Source organism: Panthera pardus, unplaced genomic scaffold (genome assembly GCF_024362965.1).
Source record: "Panthera pardus isolate Hobbes unplaced genomic scaffold, ASM2436296v1 HiC_scaffold_20, whole genome shotgun sequence".
NCBI classification, from domain to species: domain Eukaryota; kingdom Metazoa; phylum Chordata; class Mammalia; order Carnivora; family Felidae; genus Panthera; species Panthera pardus.
Window position 1 is genome coordinate 30,902,355 of NW_026526766.1, and position 15,840 is coordinate 30,918,194.

Consider the following 15,840-nt stretch of genomic DNA (forward strand, 5'->3'; position numbering starts at 1 on the left):
TAAATGATCTATTTCATCTTGGGTGAGTTTTGTGTTTGTGGTTTTCAAGGAATTTGGCAATTTTGTGTAAGTTGTTGACTTCCTACATATAGGCTTGTTTGTATTGTTCACCTAATTTCCTTTTAATGTTTGTAGGTTCTGTAGTTAGAATTCCTCTTTTATTCTTGATGTTTGAAAACTTCATCTCCCTTTTATATTTGTCAGTCTTGCTAGAAGTTTAACAATTTTATCTTTTCAAAAAACCAAAACTTTTTCTACTTCCTTCTTTTTCTATTTCCTTGTGGTGGAAGCTTAGATTTTTGATTTGAGACTTTTCTTTTCTAATATAAACATTTACTTATTCTGACAATAATTATCAGAGATCTAAAAATAATAAGAAAAATCGTATTCATGTTAAGAGTGTTCAGAATTTCATTAGCCAGTGGTTTGAAATTTACATAGATTGAGGTGACTGAAAAATAGGTTCAACAAAAAAAGGACCTAAAGAGTTAAGTCAGTTTGTGTTTTAAGATTCTATATTTATGTGAAGAAAGTGATTTTAAAGGCTACGAGAAAGGTGATTAGATTTTAGTTTTTAAAAATAAAAACTACTGGGGCACCTGGGTGGTTCAGTCAGTTAAGCGTCTGACTTTGGCTCAGGTCATGATCTTGTGGCTCATGAGTTCGAGTCCCGTGTCAGGCTCTATGCTGACAGCTCGGAGCCTGGAGCCTGCTTTGGATTCTGTGTCTCCCTTTCTCTCTGGCCTTTCCCCTCTCTCTCTCTCTCAAAAATAAATAAACATTAAAAAAATACACACACACACACACTACTATGGAGTTATCACAGGGAAGCAGCCTTGCTTATGTGGAATTTGGGCATATTCATCCATTATTATTTATAATAAAGCCATATTAGTAGCCTTTGCCCAGTACTTTTTTCATTATTCTCTTATGCAAATTTCACATAATAAATTCTGTTTAAGCTTGAGCACCAATAGAAAATTGGGCATTTCTTAAAGAAGGATAGGCTTCTTTTAATCAAGGATTTTGAATTATCCTTTAATTCTCAATTACAGAGATTATATTACTTCCTCGATGAACATATTCCCGTTTCATTTTAAAAGATGATTTTCATTACTTATTTTAATCTCTATTCCTTGTAAACTATGGACTCACCAAGGCTCTAAAAAAATTCACAAAAACATCAGTAAGAAAGAATCAATCTTTTGGTCCTGTGGCTAGAGTTTTATATGATTGTTTTAATTGCATACATATTTATTTTTATTATGTGTATTGTGAAATGTCAATGCCATTATAGAAATTTTAAATTCAAAAATCACATCTCAGTTTATGTGCTTGATGTCCCAAAAAACTAGCTGAAGTTTTTCCTTTACTGCAATTGTTATGACTGAACTTAGATGGAGGGCATAAATCAGTCATTGACTCAATATGAGAATTCTCTTTTCTGTTTGGGTAACCTATGAACACCATTTCACCCATGTAATGTAATGCCATTTCACCCATGAATGAACAATTCAGAGAGAACACCAAACTGGTTGTTCAGGAAAGAATGGACTATAGCAGATGAAGAATGGAAGAAGGGACAGGATTCTGGTAATATGACAACAGAGCAGCAAAGTTGTTTAGTTACTCTGAATTGCCACATAAAAAAAGGTAAAGCAACTAGATGTCAAAACAAGACTAAATATTAAACATCAGAAGGGTGCCTGGGTAGCTCAGTTGGTTAAGCATCTGACTTCAGCTCAGGTCATGATCTTGTGGTTCATGAGTTCAAGCCCCACATCGGGCTCTGTGCTGACAGCTCAGATTCTGTGTCTCCTCTCTCTGAACCCCCAGTCTTGTGCTCTGTCTCTCTCTCTCAAAAATAAATAAACATTAGACATCAGAAACAAATTTATAAAATAAAAAGATGAAAAGATATCCCCACAAATCCCAAAATATAGGCTGTGGAGACAACGCCCCTGCCTACTAGTAATCTATGTAGGAAGAAACAAGGAAAGCAATGAGATGGGAGAGAGTTGGAGAACAAGAGCTATAAAAGGAGGTTTGTTGTCTCCAGTACCACATGCCTGTGTTGAGATGGATCAAAAGGGATAGAGCAGTATAACCTCTATGAACTCTAAATTGACTTGCCAGGGTTTCCTTTTAGGACAAGGCGCCACACTGAGAAGAAATTGCTTATAGTGGCATTAAAATCAAGCAGGACAGGGACAACAGAGATGATGGAAAGAGAAGGTCTAGACTAATGTGAGGGAGGAGAATAAAGACAGGACATCTCAGAAGGCAAAGCCACAATATTTTTCAACTCTACACACAAGAGAGAACGTAGTATTGAAGGGGCTAGGATTCCATACTTATCTGGAAGTAGATAGGTCTGATCTCCCCCTACCTCATGATGGTATTAATGGGATCAAGTATTGAGTTGAGGTTCCACACAGTGGCAATGAAACTTCACAAGACAGTACAAGGCAGAACTAGTTACAACTAGGCTTCCACTCTCCTGCCCTGTCATCAAGGCCCATTGGGGAGCTGACCTTCCGCCTTTCCTGGTATTTACAAGGCAGAATAGAGTGGTGCAAGGAGGGGTAGTTGACAAGCTGCTTCTCCCTTCCCCTCATGCCAGGGGGTCCAGTGAAGAGCTGACCCTCCACCCCTACCCACAGCAACAAAGTGGTCAACTCACCCCACTTTCCCGCCTTGGAGGCAGTGGAGACAAATAGTGAGATGCTCATACAACCCCACTCAGAGACTGCAGGTAGTATGAGTCAGTGCACTTTTGCCAGGAAGGTGACAGTGAGGTAAAGAGGGACTTGAAATTTCACCCTACCCATCTGTAATAAAGCAGTGTGATAGTGCCCAATTTTGGTCAGGAAAGTTTGGAGGAGCCTGATAGGAAGCTAGCCCTTGCTAGCCTTGACTCACCTAGTCCTTGCATTATACCTGCTAAAAAGATTAAATAGGATCCACAGTCTAATATAAGAGAAAAAATATCTAGGATTTAGTAAAAAAAAAAAACCACTTATCATAGCAATTACAACAGGAGTGAGAAAAAGACAATGAACAGACACCAGCATCAAGATAAATTAGATACTAGAATTATCTGACAGGGTTTTTAAGAAGGCATCATAATGTTTCAGCAAGCAACTATAAACTTTTTTGAAACAAATGAAATATAGAAAATCTAATGAAAGAAATACAAATTATAAAAAGACAGCAAATGCAAATCAGAGAACCAAAAAATATAATAACCAAAATGAAAAATTTGCTGTATAAGTTAAATAGTAGAGTAGACATAACAGAGGATAGATTCAGAAAATTTGAAGACAGATCAATAGCATTTACCCAATGTGAGTGACGGGGGGAAAAAAAAAGACGGCTTCTCAGGGACAAGGACCCTTAGGGCAAAAAAAGGGCTAACATTGGTGTTAACAGAAACCCAGAAAGAGAGAAGAGGGAGTGGGACTGAAAAAGTATTTAAAAAAATAATGTCTGAAACTTCTCAAATTTGGAAAAAGACAAATCTACTGATTCAAGAAGGTAAATAATCAGGATAATTCAGGATAAAACAGGATAAATTCAAAGAAATCCATGCCAAGATACATCATCATTAAATGTCTGAATACTAAGGGAAAAAATCTTGAAAACATCCAGAGAGAAACAGCACATTACTCATAGGGGAACAACAATTTGAATAACAGCATATTTCTCATCTGTAATCCTGTGTACAAAGAAAGTACTGAAGGAAAAAACTTCAAACCAGAACTCTATGTCTTGTGAAAATATCCTCCAAGAATGAAGGTAAAAATCACAACACTATCAGATGAAGTAAACCAAAGAGAATTTTAAGGGTAGCAAACCTACTCTTTAAAAAATGGCTGAAGAAAGTTCTCCAAAAGAAAGGCTTAGACATTTAGAAAGGAAAGAACATCAAAATAGGTAAAAATAGGGGTAAATACACAAGACTATTAAAAATTTTATGAGTTTTTTATATCATATTTGATTGTTGAAGCAAGAGCAAGTTATAATACCATTTCATGGGGTGTTTGAAATGTAAGTAGGAAAGATGACAATTATGTTTAAAAAGTGGGGAGGGTAAAAGCAATCTACATATTCAATGTAATGCCTATCAAAATAACACCAGCATTCTTCCCAGAGCTAGAAAAAATAATCCTAAAATTTGTATGGAACCAGAAAAGACCCTGAATCTTGAAAGCAATCTTGAAAAAGAAAACCAAAGCAGGAGGCATCACAATCCAGGACTTCAAGCTGTACTACAAAGCTGTAATCATCAAGACAGTATGGTACTGGCACAAGCACAGGCACTCAGATCAATGGAACAGAATAGAGAACCCAGAAATGGACCCACAAACGTATGGGCACCTAATCTTTGACAAAGCAGGAAAGAATATCCAATGGAATAAAGACAGTCTCTTCAGCAAGTAGTGCTGGGAAAACTGGACAGCGACATGCAGACGAATGAACCTGGACCACTTTCTTACATCATACACAAAAATAAACTCAAAGTGGATGAAAGACCTCAATGTAAGACAGGAAGCCATCAAAATCCTAGAGAAGAAAGCAGGCAAAAACCTCTTTGATCTTGGCCACAGCAACTTCTTACTCAACACGTCTCCGGAGGCAAAGGAAACAAAAGCAAAAATGAATTACTGGGACCTCATCAAAATAAAAATCTTCTGCACAGCGAAGGAAACCATCAGCAAAACTAAAAGGCAACCGACAGAATGGGAGAAGATATTTGCAATGACATATCAGAGAAAGGGTTAGTATCCAAAATCTATAAAGAACTTAGCAAACTCAACACCCAAAAAACAAATAATCCAGTGAAGAAATGGGCAAAAGACATGAATAGACACTCCTCCAAGGAAGACATCCAGATGGCCAACTGACACATGAAAAAATGCTCAACATCACTCATCATTAGGGAAATAGAAATCAAAACCACAATGAGATACCACCTCACACCTGTCAGAATGGCTAACATTAACAACTCAGGCAACATCAGATGTTGGCAAGGATGGGGAGAAAGAGGATCTCTTTTGCATTGCTGGTGGGAATGCAAACTGTGCAGCCACCCTGGGGAACAGTATGGAGGTTTCTCAAAAAATTAAAAATAGAACTACTGTACGACCCAGCAATTGCACTCCTAGGTATTTATCCAAGGAATACAGGGATGCTGTTTCAAAAGGGCACATGCACCCCCATGTTTATAGCAGCACTATCAACAGTAGCCAAAGTATGGAAATAGACCAAATGTCCATCGATGGATGAATAGATAAAGAAGAGGTGGTATATATATATACAATGGAGTATTACTCAGCAATCAAAAAGAATGAAATCTTGCCATTCATAATTATGTGGATGGAACTAGAGGGTATTATGCTAAGTGAAATTAGTCAGTCAGAGAAAGGCAAATATCATATGATTTTACTCATATGAGGCCTTTAAGATACAAAACAGATGAATATAAGGGAAGGGAAGCAAGAATATTATAAAAACAGGGAGGGGGACAAAAACATAAGAGACTCTTAAATATGGAGAACAAACAGAGGGTTGCTGGAGGGGTTGTGGGAGGGGGGATGGGCTAAATGGGTAAGGAGAATTAAGGAGTCTACCCCTGAAATCATTGTTGCACTATATACTAACTAATTTGTATGTAAATTAAAAAAAATAAAATTAATTTAAAAAAGTAGGGAGGGTAAAGGGACCTAGTTGGAAGTAAGGTTTCTATACTTCACTAGAAAGGGTAAACATCAATATTAGTACAGTGTAATAAGTTACATATATATTGAAACACCTAAAGCAATGGCTAAGAAAGTTACATGAAGCTATATATTCAGAATACCTTAAGTAACTCAAGGTAGAATCCTAATAAATGTTCAAATAACCCATCAGAAGGTAAGAAAAGTGAAATGGGAACAATAAACATATGAAACAAACAGAAGCAAATAATAAAATGGCAGACATCAACCCTAACATATCAGAATTGTGTTAAATGTAAATAGTCTAAATACACTAATTAAAAGACAGAGACAACATCTGGGAAAGATCTCAGAGTAGGAGGATCCTAAGCTCACCTTGTCCCATGAATACAACTAGATAACATTCACATCTGTGTAAATAACCCAGAAAATAACCTGAAGACTGGCAGAGCATACTCTCCACAGCCAAATATAGAGAAGAGTTTGCATGGAAGAGGGAAGGAAGGGCGGAGACACAGCCTGGAGCTAAATGAGTGATGAGACTGTCCCCAGGAGGGAGGAACACTGAAGACACGGAGAAGTGAGAGAAACAGTTGCCCACACCACGGAGCCCATATGAGAAAGATGAATTTCCTGATTTCTTACAATCAGTGGGATTTAAAACTTGGAACTTTAAAAATCAGTGGGCTTGGCCCTGGGAGAGGTGGGAGGGTGAGGAAACTGAGTCTCTGCCCTTAAAGAGACAGCACAACAAAGACCCCATGGAGAGAGAGCCTAGAAGCAGCAGTTGGAAAAATGCCTGGAACATATGGTAGGGAGATTTCTTTACTCATCTCAGAGTGTGCTGGAGGGGTAGGGATAATTGGGAGACTTCCAGAACAAAGTAGCTGGCAGGCACCATTTTCCTTCCCTGCTCCCCAACATAAATACACAGCCATCTGCAAGAACCAGTGCAGTACTGACATTACTTCATTTGCTAACAGTGTACCCTGCCCCATGTTCCCTTGCAGACACACCCCTTCAGCCAGACTTCAGCTCCAGGTCTCCTTCCACAGCAGACCTGCATAAACCTTACTACCACTGAGTGTGCAGCCCTTCCTCCATGTCCATCTCCCCTCCCATCCCCCATTTAAGTGAATCTGTCCCCTCTAATATGGTCTTGGCTGGAGTCAATCCACAGTGGTACCACAAGCAATGTGTAGTAGCCTCTAGAGGGGCCAGCCTCCAAAGTGACGTTTGCTTTGAGAAGAGAGAAAGATAACCACACACAACAATAAGACTTCAGCTTAAGCAGTAGTCTGGGGGCAGACATTTGGTCTGACTTCAGGCCCTGCCCACCAATAAAAACTTCTCAGGAGACAAGCACAGTGCGAGGCTCCTTCATCCCTGGCAAACACCTGGTCTGACTCAACTCAAGCCAAAGGTGGCCCCAGACTGGTCCACTAATGACACAGGGACCAAAACCTGCCCACAACAAGTGAAGAGTCATAGCAGATGACTGTAGTGAAGGCAAAAGCAACTCAGCCACAAGAGCAGAGTGCTACAACACACATAGGAGACACATGTGAAATGCCAGGTTCTGGCAACTAGGGGACGCTGCACTTCAGGGCACTCCAGGACATCTTCTTCATAAAGCCATTATTTTCAAGAGTAGGAGACATAGCGGACTTTCCTAGCACATGCAAATAGAAACAGGCAAGATGAAGAGACAGAGGAATGTGTCCCAAATGAGAGAACAAGACAAAATCATAGCAAAAGACCTAAACAAAATGGAGATAAGTAATATGCCTGATAGAGAATTCCAAGTAATGGTCATAAAGATACTCACTGGACTTGAGAAAACAGTGGAAGACCTCAGTGAGACCCTTAACAAAGAGATAGAAAACATAAAAAAGAACCAATCAGAGATAAAGAACGCAGTAACAAATTAAAAATACACTACTCTACATGCAATACATAATAGAATGGAGAAAGCAGAAGACCAGATAAGTGACCTGGAGGACCTAATAATGGAAAGCAACCAAAGTGAACAGGTGAGAGGAGGAGGAGTTAAGATTGAGGGAAAGTAAGGGGACCCTGGGCTTGTTGTGTCCCTCAACACAGCTATATCAACACAAAACCAATTTTGAATACCTAGAAAATCGATGTGAGGATTAAGACAACAATCTGCAAAATTTGAGGCAGAGAAAGGGAAAGGTATGTGGTGTGAACTGGTGAGTTGGAGGAGAGAAGAGCAGAGATGCTACAGAGGGGGAGGGAACCCTTTTCATAGAGAGAAGAGAGAAGTGGACAGAGAGCAGCAAGTCAGGTTCCCACAAGAAAAGCACTCCCTCTGACAGTAGCTACAGAGAAAGAGAGAAAGAGTGAAAAAATCTGTTTCCCAAAACCATTGATGGGGGAAAAAGGAGAGGGTTCAATACTGTCAGGTTTTTATAAACAATGGAGCACAGGGTCTGAAGTTTTGGAGCTCAGTGCCTGGTGGTGCTCCAACAAGGAGTCAGGGTGGGACCCTGGTAGCAGGTGGTGGGGCCTGAAAATCAAATCCATTGGGTCATGTAGGAAGGAGTGGTTCCCCTGCTTGGAAGGTATTTGGTAGAGGCAATAAGGCCTCTCTGTGGGCAAAAGACCCTGTGGGCACCATGGATCTGTGTCATTTACTGGTATAGGAACAGAGATGCCAGCTAAGGGCAGCAAAACCTGGCACTGGCTCTGTGTTGCAATTTACCATAAACTCTGAGGCAAGTGGTCATACAACCATCTTCTGGGAGAAGCTGGTACTGGCCACAGCATGGTGAGACCCTCCCCCAGAGAATTTGAGCAAATCTGAGCTGTGGAGTTCTCTGAAGTGTGGAGTTTTGAAGCATAGCCATGCCTGAGATAAAACTCAAGAGGGTGGCACTGCCTGACAGGTGGACAGCTTGGAACAGATAGGGTGAATGTGGGGAGCTGACTGAAGTTGGGGACACAGGAGGGGTGATTGATCATGAGTCTGTGAAGGTGTGAACATGCCACTCCAGACTAGAGAGTGGGGTGAAGCCATTTTCACCATTAGCCCACCAGCACTGATGGACCTCAGTGAGCTAAATAAACTGCCACCAAGTGGAGAATGGAGGTGTTACATCAAGTCACACCATCTGCACTCTCAAGGCACATTTCCACTAGGGCAAGTCAGCCTGAGAATTAGAGCAGCAGGCTCCTCCCCCAGAAGATCAGCAAAATCCCTTCCACATACTATGTCTGCTGCTCATAGGGTACGGCAAAGTTTCAGCTCTAGGGTAAACTGGATCTAGCTTCCTTTGGGGTTTTTGTTTGTTTTTGCCTCTTTTTTTTTTTTCTCGGATACAGAAAGAGCAAATTTTTATTCTATTTACTTTATTTTATTTATTTATTTTTAATTTTTTCTCTTTCTTTTCTCTTTTTTTCTTCTTTCTATCAAGCTTCTCTTAACAAGCAGACCAAAACACACCTAGGACCTATTTCTTTTATTTGATGTTTTAATTTTTTTAATTTAATTTTATTATTATTATTTCCTCTAAAATGACAAGGTAGAGGAATTTACCCCAAAAGAAAGAACATGAAGAGATGACAGCCAGGGATCTAATCAATACAGATATAAGTAAGATGTCTGAATTAGAATTTAAAACAACAATTATAAGAATTCTAGATGGGCTTCAAAAAAGCATGTAAGACACTAGAGAATCTCTTACTGCAGTGATAAAAGAGCTAAACTCTAGTCAGGCTGAAATCAAGATGCTATAACTGAGATGCAAAGCCTAATGGACATATTGACAGTAAGGAGGAAGGAAACAAAGAAATGAATTAGAGATATAGAAGATAAAATTATGGAAAATAGTGATGCTAAAAAGAAGAGGAAAACAAAGATATTGGATCACGAAGGTAGACTTAGGAAACTCAGTGACTTATTAAAATGGAATGACATTCATATTGTAGGAAGATGAAGAAAGAAAAAAAGGAGTAGAAGGTTTATGTGAGCAAATTATAGCTCAAAACTTCCCTAATCTGGAGAAGGACACAAACATCAAAATACAAGAAGCACAGGGAATTCCCATTAAATTTAACAAAAGCCAGCCATCACTAAGGCACATCATAGTGACATTCACAAAATACACAAACAAGGAAAAAATCCTGAAAAGGGCAAGGGAAAAAAGTCCTTAACCCATAAGGGAAGACAGGTCAGTTCACAGCAAGTCTGTCCAAAGAAACTCAGCAGGCCAGAATGGACTGGCAGGATATATTTAGTATGCTGAATGGGAAAAATATGCAGCCAAGGATACTCTATCCAGCAAGACTGTCATTAGAATAGGAGAGATAAAGACTTTCCCAGACAAACAAAAACTAAAGGAATTCATGACCACTAAACCAGCCCTGCAAGAAATATTGAGGGGGACATTTGAGTGTGTGTGGACAAAACAAAAGCAACAAAGTCTAGGAAGGAACAGAGAACATCACCAGAAACACCAACTTTATAGGTAACACAATGGAACTAAACTCATATCTTTCAATAATCACCCTGAATGTAAATGTACTAAATGATCCAATCAAAACACATAGGGTATCAGAATGGATAAAAAAGAAAACAAGACCCATCTATATGCTGCCTACAGGAGACTCATTTTATTTTTTTATTTTATTTTTTATTTTTTTAACATTTCAGTCAACAAGACTTTACTGAGCATCTGTTAAGTGCTGGTCAATATCTGGATACTGGGAAAAGTAGAAGGCAGATTAGCTAAGAGTATGGGCCATGCTAAAATCAAAAACACAGGAAACAATACATGCTGGTGAAGATGTGGAGGAAAAGGAACCCTCGGCCACTGTTGGTGGGAACACAGACTGGCGCAGCCACCATGGAAAACAGCGTAAAGAATCCTCAAAAAATCAAAAACAGAACCACCATGTGATTCCAGCAGTTCCACTATGAGTATTCACCCCAAGAATACAAAAACACTAACTTAAAAGATATAAGTACCCTTATGTTTGTTTAATGCAGCATTATTTACAATAGCCAAAATATGGAAGTAGCTCAAGTGTCCATTGATACATGAATGGATAGAGAAGATGGCATATATATATATATATATATATATATATATATATATGTATATATATATATCTCCAATAGAGTATTTCTCACCCATAAAAAAGAATGGAATTTTACCATTTGCAAAAACATGGATGGATCTAGAAGGTATAAGCCAAGTGAAATAAATCAGTCAGAGAAAGACAAATATCATCTGATTTCACTCACATGTGGAATTTAAGTAACAAAATAAGCAAACAAAGAGAAAGGTCCAAACCAAAAAACAGACTCTTAACCATTGAGAACAAACTGATGGTAACCAGAGGGGATGTGGGTGGGGTATGGGTGAAATAGGTGAAGGGGATTAAGAGTACACTTATCATGATGAGCACTGAATATAGAATTGTTGAATCACTATATTGTACACCTGAAACTAATATAACACTGTATGTTAACTGTACTGGAATTATCTATGTATAATATACAGATAACATATAATTGATTTTTTTTATTATATGAAATTTATTGTCAAATTAGTTTCCATACAACACCCAGTGCTCATCCCAAAAGATGCCCTCTTCGATGCCCATCACCTCCCCTCCCCTCCCTCCCACCCCCCATCAACCCTCAGTTTGTTTTCAGTTTTTAAGAGTACAGGAGACTCATTTTAGACATCAAGACATCAACATATTAAAAGTGAGGGAACGAAAAAACATCTATCATGGTAATGGACACCAAAAGAAATGCAGAGCAGCCATACTTATATTAGACAAACTAGATTTTATTTTTTACATTTATTTATTTATTTTGAGAAGAGAGAGAGAGAGCAGGGGAGGGGCAGACAGAGAGGGAAAGACAGAGAGAATCCTAAGCAGGTGCTCTGCACTGTCACCAAAGAGCCAGATGTGGGGCTCGAACCCATGAACTGTGAGATGATGACCTGAGCCAAAACCAAGAGTCTGTTCCTTAACAAACTGAACCACCCAGGTGACCCGGACAAACTAGATTTTAAACCAAAGACTGTAACAAGAGATGAAGAAGGGGATTATATCATAATTAAGGGCACCATATCATATCCATCAAGAAGATCTAACAATTGTAAATTTTATTCCCCGAACTTGGAACCGCCCAAAAATATAAATAAATTAATCACAAAAATGAAGAAACTCATTGAGAATAATACAATAAGTAGAAGATTTTAATATCCCACTTACAACAATGGACAGATCATCTAAGCAGAAAATCAACAAGGAAACAATGGTTTCGAGTGATACACTGGACTGGATTTAACCGATATACTGAGAACATTTCATCCTAAAGCAGCAGAATACACATTCTTCTTGAGTGCACATGGAACATTCTCCAGAATAGATCGCATACTGGGTCACAAAGCAGCCCTCAACAAGTAAAAAAAATATCAAGATCATATCCTGCATATTTTCAGACCACAAAACTATGAAACTTAAAGTCAACTACAAGAAATAATTTGGAAAAACCACAAATAATTGGAGGTTGAAGAACATCCTAATAAATAATGAGGAAATTAAAGAGGAAATAAAAAAGTACATGGAAGCAAAGGAAAATGGAAACTTGACTGTCCAAAACCTTTGAGATGCAGGAAAGGCAGTCCTAAGAGGGAAGTATATTGCAATACAGGCCTACCTCAAGAAACAAGAGTGGTCTCCTCCTCTCTCTCTAAAAAAAAAAAAAAAAAAAAAAAAGAAAAGAAAGAAAGAAAGAAAGAAAAGAAAAGAAAAACAGGGACACTTGGTTGGCTCAGTTGGTTGAGTGTTCAACTCTTGATTTAGGCTCAGGTCATGATCTCATGGTTGTGAACTCAAGCCCTGTATCAGGCTCCATGCTGAGCGTGGAGGCTGCTTGAGATTCTCTCTCTCCTTCTCCTTTTGACCCTCACTGCTCTTGTGCTCTCTCTCTCAAAAAACAAAACAAAACAAAACAAAACAAACAACAAACAAAATCAAGAAAAGTCTTAAATACACAACATAATCTTACACCTAAAGGAACTAGAAGAGGAATAGCAAATAAAGCCTAAAGCTAGCAAGAAAAGAGAAATAATAAAGACTAGAGCAGAAATAAGTGATATAGAAGCAGCAGCAACAACAACAGCAACAAAACCAGTAGAACAGATCAATGAGACTAAGAGCTCGTTCTTTGAAAGAGTTAATAAAATTGATAACCCCCTAGCTGGACTAAACAAGAAGAAAAAAGAAAGGGCCCAAATAAATAAACTCAGACATGAATGAGAGACATCACAACCAACTCCAAGGAAATACAAACAATTATAAGAGAATATTATGAAAAATTGTATGCCAACAATCTGGGCAATCAGGAAGAAATGGACAAATTTCTAGAAACCTATAAACTGACAAAACTGAAACAGGAAGAAATAGAAAATTTGAACAGACCCATAGCCAGCAAAGAAATTGAAATAGTAATAAAAAATCTATGGGGCGCCTGGGTGGCGCAGTCGGTTAAGCGTCCGAGTTCAGCCAGGTCACGATCTCGCGGCCCGTGAGTTCGAGCCCCGCGTCAGGCTCTGGGCTGATGGCTCGGAGCCTGGAGCCTGTTTCCGATTCTGTGTCTCCCTCTCTCTCTGCCCCTCCCCCGTTCATGCTCTGTCTCTCTCTGTCCCAAAAATAAATAAAAAACGTTGAAAAAAAAAAATTTATTAAAAAAAAAAAATCTAACAAACAAAAGTCCAGGGCCAGATGGCTTCCCAGGGGAATTCTACCAGACATTTAAAGAAGAGTTAATATCTATTCTTCTCAAACTGTTCTAAAAAATAGAAATAGAACGAAAATTTCCAAACTCATTCCATGAGGCCAGCATCACCTTGATTCCAAAACCAGACAAAAATACCACTAAAAAGGAGAATTATAGGCCAATATCCCTAATGAACATGGATGCAAAAATTCTCAACAAGATACTAGCAAATAAAATTCAACAGTACATTAAAAGAATTATTCATGATGATCAAGTGGGATTGATTCCTGGGCTGTAGGGCTTGTTCAATACTCACAAATCAATCAACTTGATGCACCACATTAATAAAAGAAAGGGCAAGAACGATATGATTCTCTCAATGGATGCCGAAAAAGCATTTGACAAAATATAGCATCCTTTCTTAATAAAAAACCTCAAGAAAGTAGGGATAGATGGAACATACCTTAACATCATAAAGGTCATGTACAAAAGACCCACAGTTAACACCATCCTCAATGGGGAAAACATAGGCAGCGACATGCAGAAGAATGAAACTGGACCAGTTTCTTACATCATACACAAAAATAAACTCAAAATGGATGAAAGACCTAAATGTGAGACAGGAAACCATCAAAATCCTAGAGGAGAACATAGGCAGCAAACTCTTTGATCTCAGCCACAGCAACTTCTTATTAGGCATGTCACTGGAGGCAAGGGAAACAAAAGCAAACATGAACTGTTGGGACTTCATCAAGATAAAAAGTTTCTGCACAGCAAAGAAAACAATCAATAAAAGTAAAAGGCTGCCTATGGAATGGGAGAAGATATTTGCAAATGATTTATCTGATAAAGGGTTAGTATTCAAAATCTATAAAGAATTTGTCAAACTCACCCCCCAAAACAAATAATCCAGTGAAGAAGGAAGAGACACTTTTCCAAAGAAGATATCCAGATGACTACAGACACATGGAAAAATGCTAAACATCACTCATCATCAGGAAAATACAAATCAAAACTATGAGATACCACTTCACACCTGTCAGAAGGGCTAATTTTAACCCTACACAAGAAACAATAGGTGTTGGTGAGGATGTGGAGAAAGGGGAACACTTTTGCACTGTTGGTGAGAATGCAAACTGGTGCAGCCACTCTGGAAAACAGTATGAATTTTCCTCAAAAAGTTAAAAATAGCAGTACCCTACAATCTAGCAATTGTACTACTAGGTATTTACCCAAAGGATACAAAAAAAGATATTCAAAGAGATACATTCACCCCGATGTTTATAGCAGCATTATCAACAGTAGCCAAACTATGGGAAGAGCCCAAATGGCCATCAGTTGATGAATGGATAAAGAAAATGTGATATCTATATCTATCTATATTAACATGTATATCTATCTATATATATGAAGGACTATTATTAAGCCATCAAAAAGAATGAAATATTACCATTTGTAATGACGTGGATGGAGCTAGAGTGTATTACGCTAAGCAAAATAAGTCAGTCAGAGAAACACAAATACCATAGATTTCACTCTTTTGGAATTTAAGAAACAAAACAGATAAACATATGGGAAGAGGGAGAAAAAGAGTAGAAGGAAACAAACCATAAGAGACTTTTAACAACAGAGAACAAACTGAGGATTGATGGAGGAAAATGGGTAATGGGTACTAAGGAGGGCACCTGTCGTGCTGAGCACTAGGTGTTTTATGTAAGTGGTGAATCAGTAAATTCTATTCCTGAAAACAAATTATGCTATACATTAACTTACTAGATTTAAGTAAAAATTTAAAGAAAAAAAAAATTGGTGGATCAAGAATGGAGGGAGGGAAGAGAGAAAGCAGCAAATAAATGGGAAAATGTTAAGAAAAAAGAAATGTAAAAAAAAACAAAAAAAAAAAAAGAAAAAAGAAATGTAGAAAGGACAAAAGCAGTAAAAATAAGTGTATCTACTTTTTTAATGTTTATTTTTGAGAGAGAGAAAGAGAGTGAGCAGGGAAGGGTCCGAGAGAGAGGGAGACACGGAATCCAAAGTAGGCTCCAGCCTCTGAGTTGTCCCAGTACATAGCCTGACACGGTGCTTGAACCCATGAACCATGAGATCATGACCTGAGCTGAAGTCAGAGGCTTAACCGACTGAGCCACCCAAGCACCCCTAAAAATGAATATATCTGTAAAAATCAGTCAAAGGACTCACAAAATAAAAGGATGTAAAGTATGATACCATATACTTAAAATGTGGGCAGAAGAGGAGTAAAGAATGGGTTTGAACTTTAAGTGACCATCAACTTAATATAGACTGCTCTATGCAGAAGATGTTATATATAAACCTAATTTTAAGCACAACTCAAAG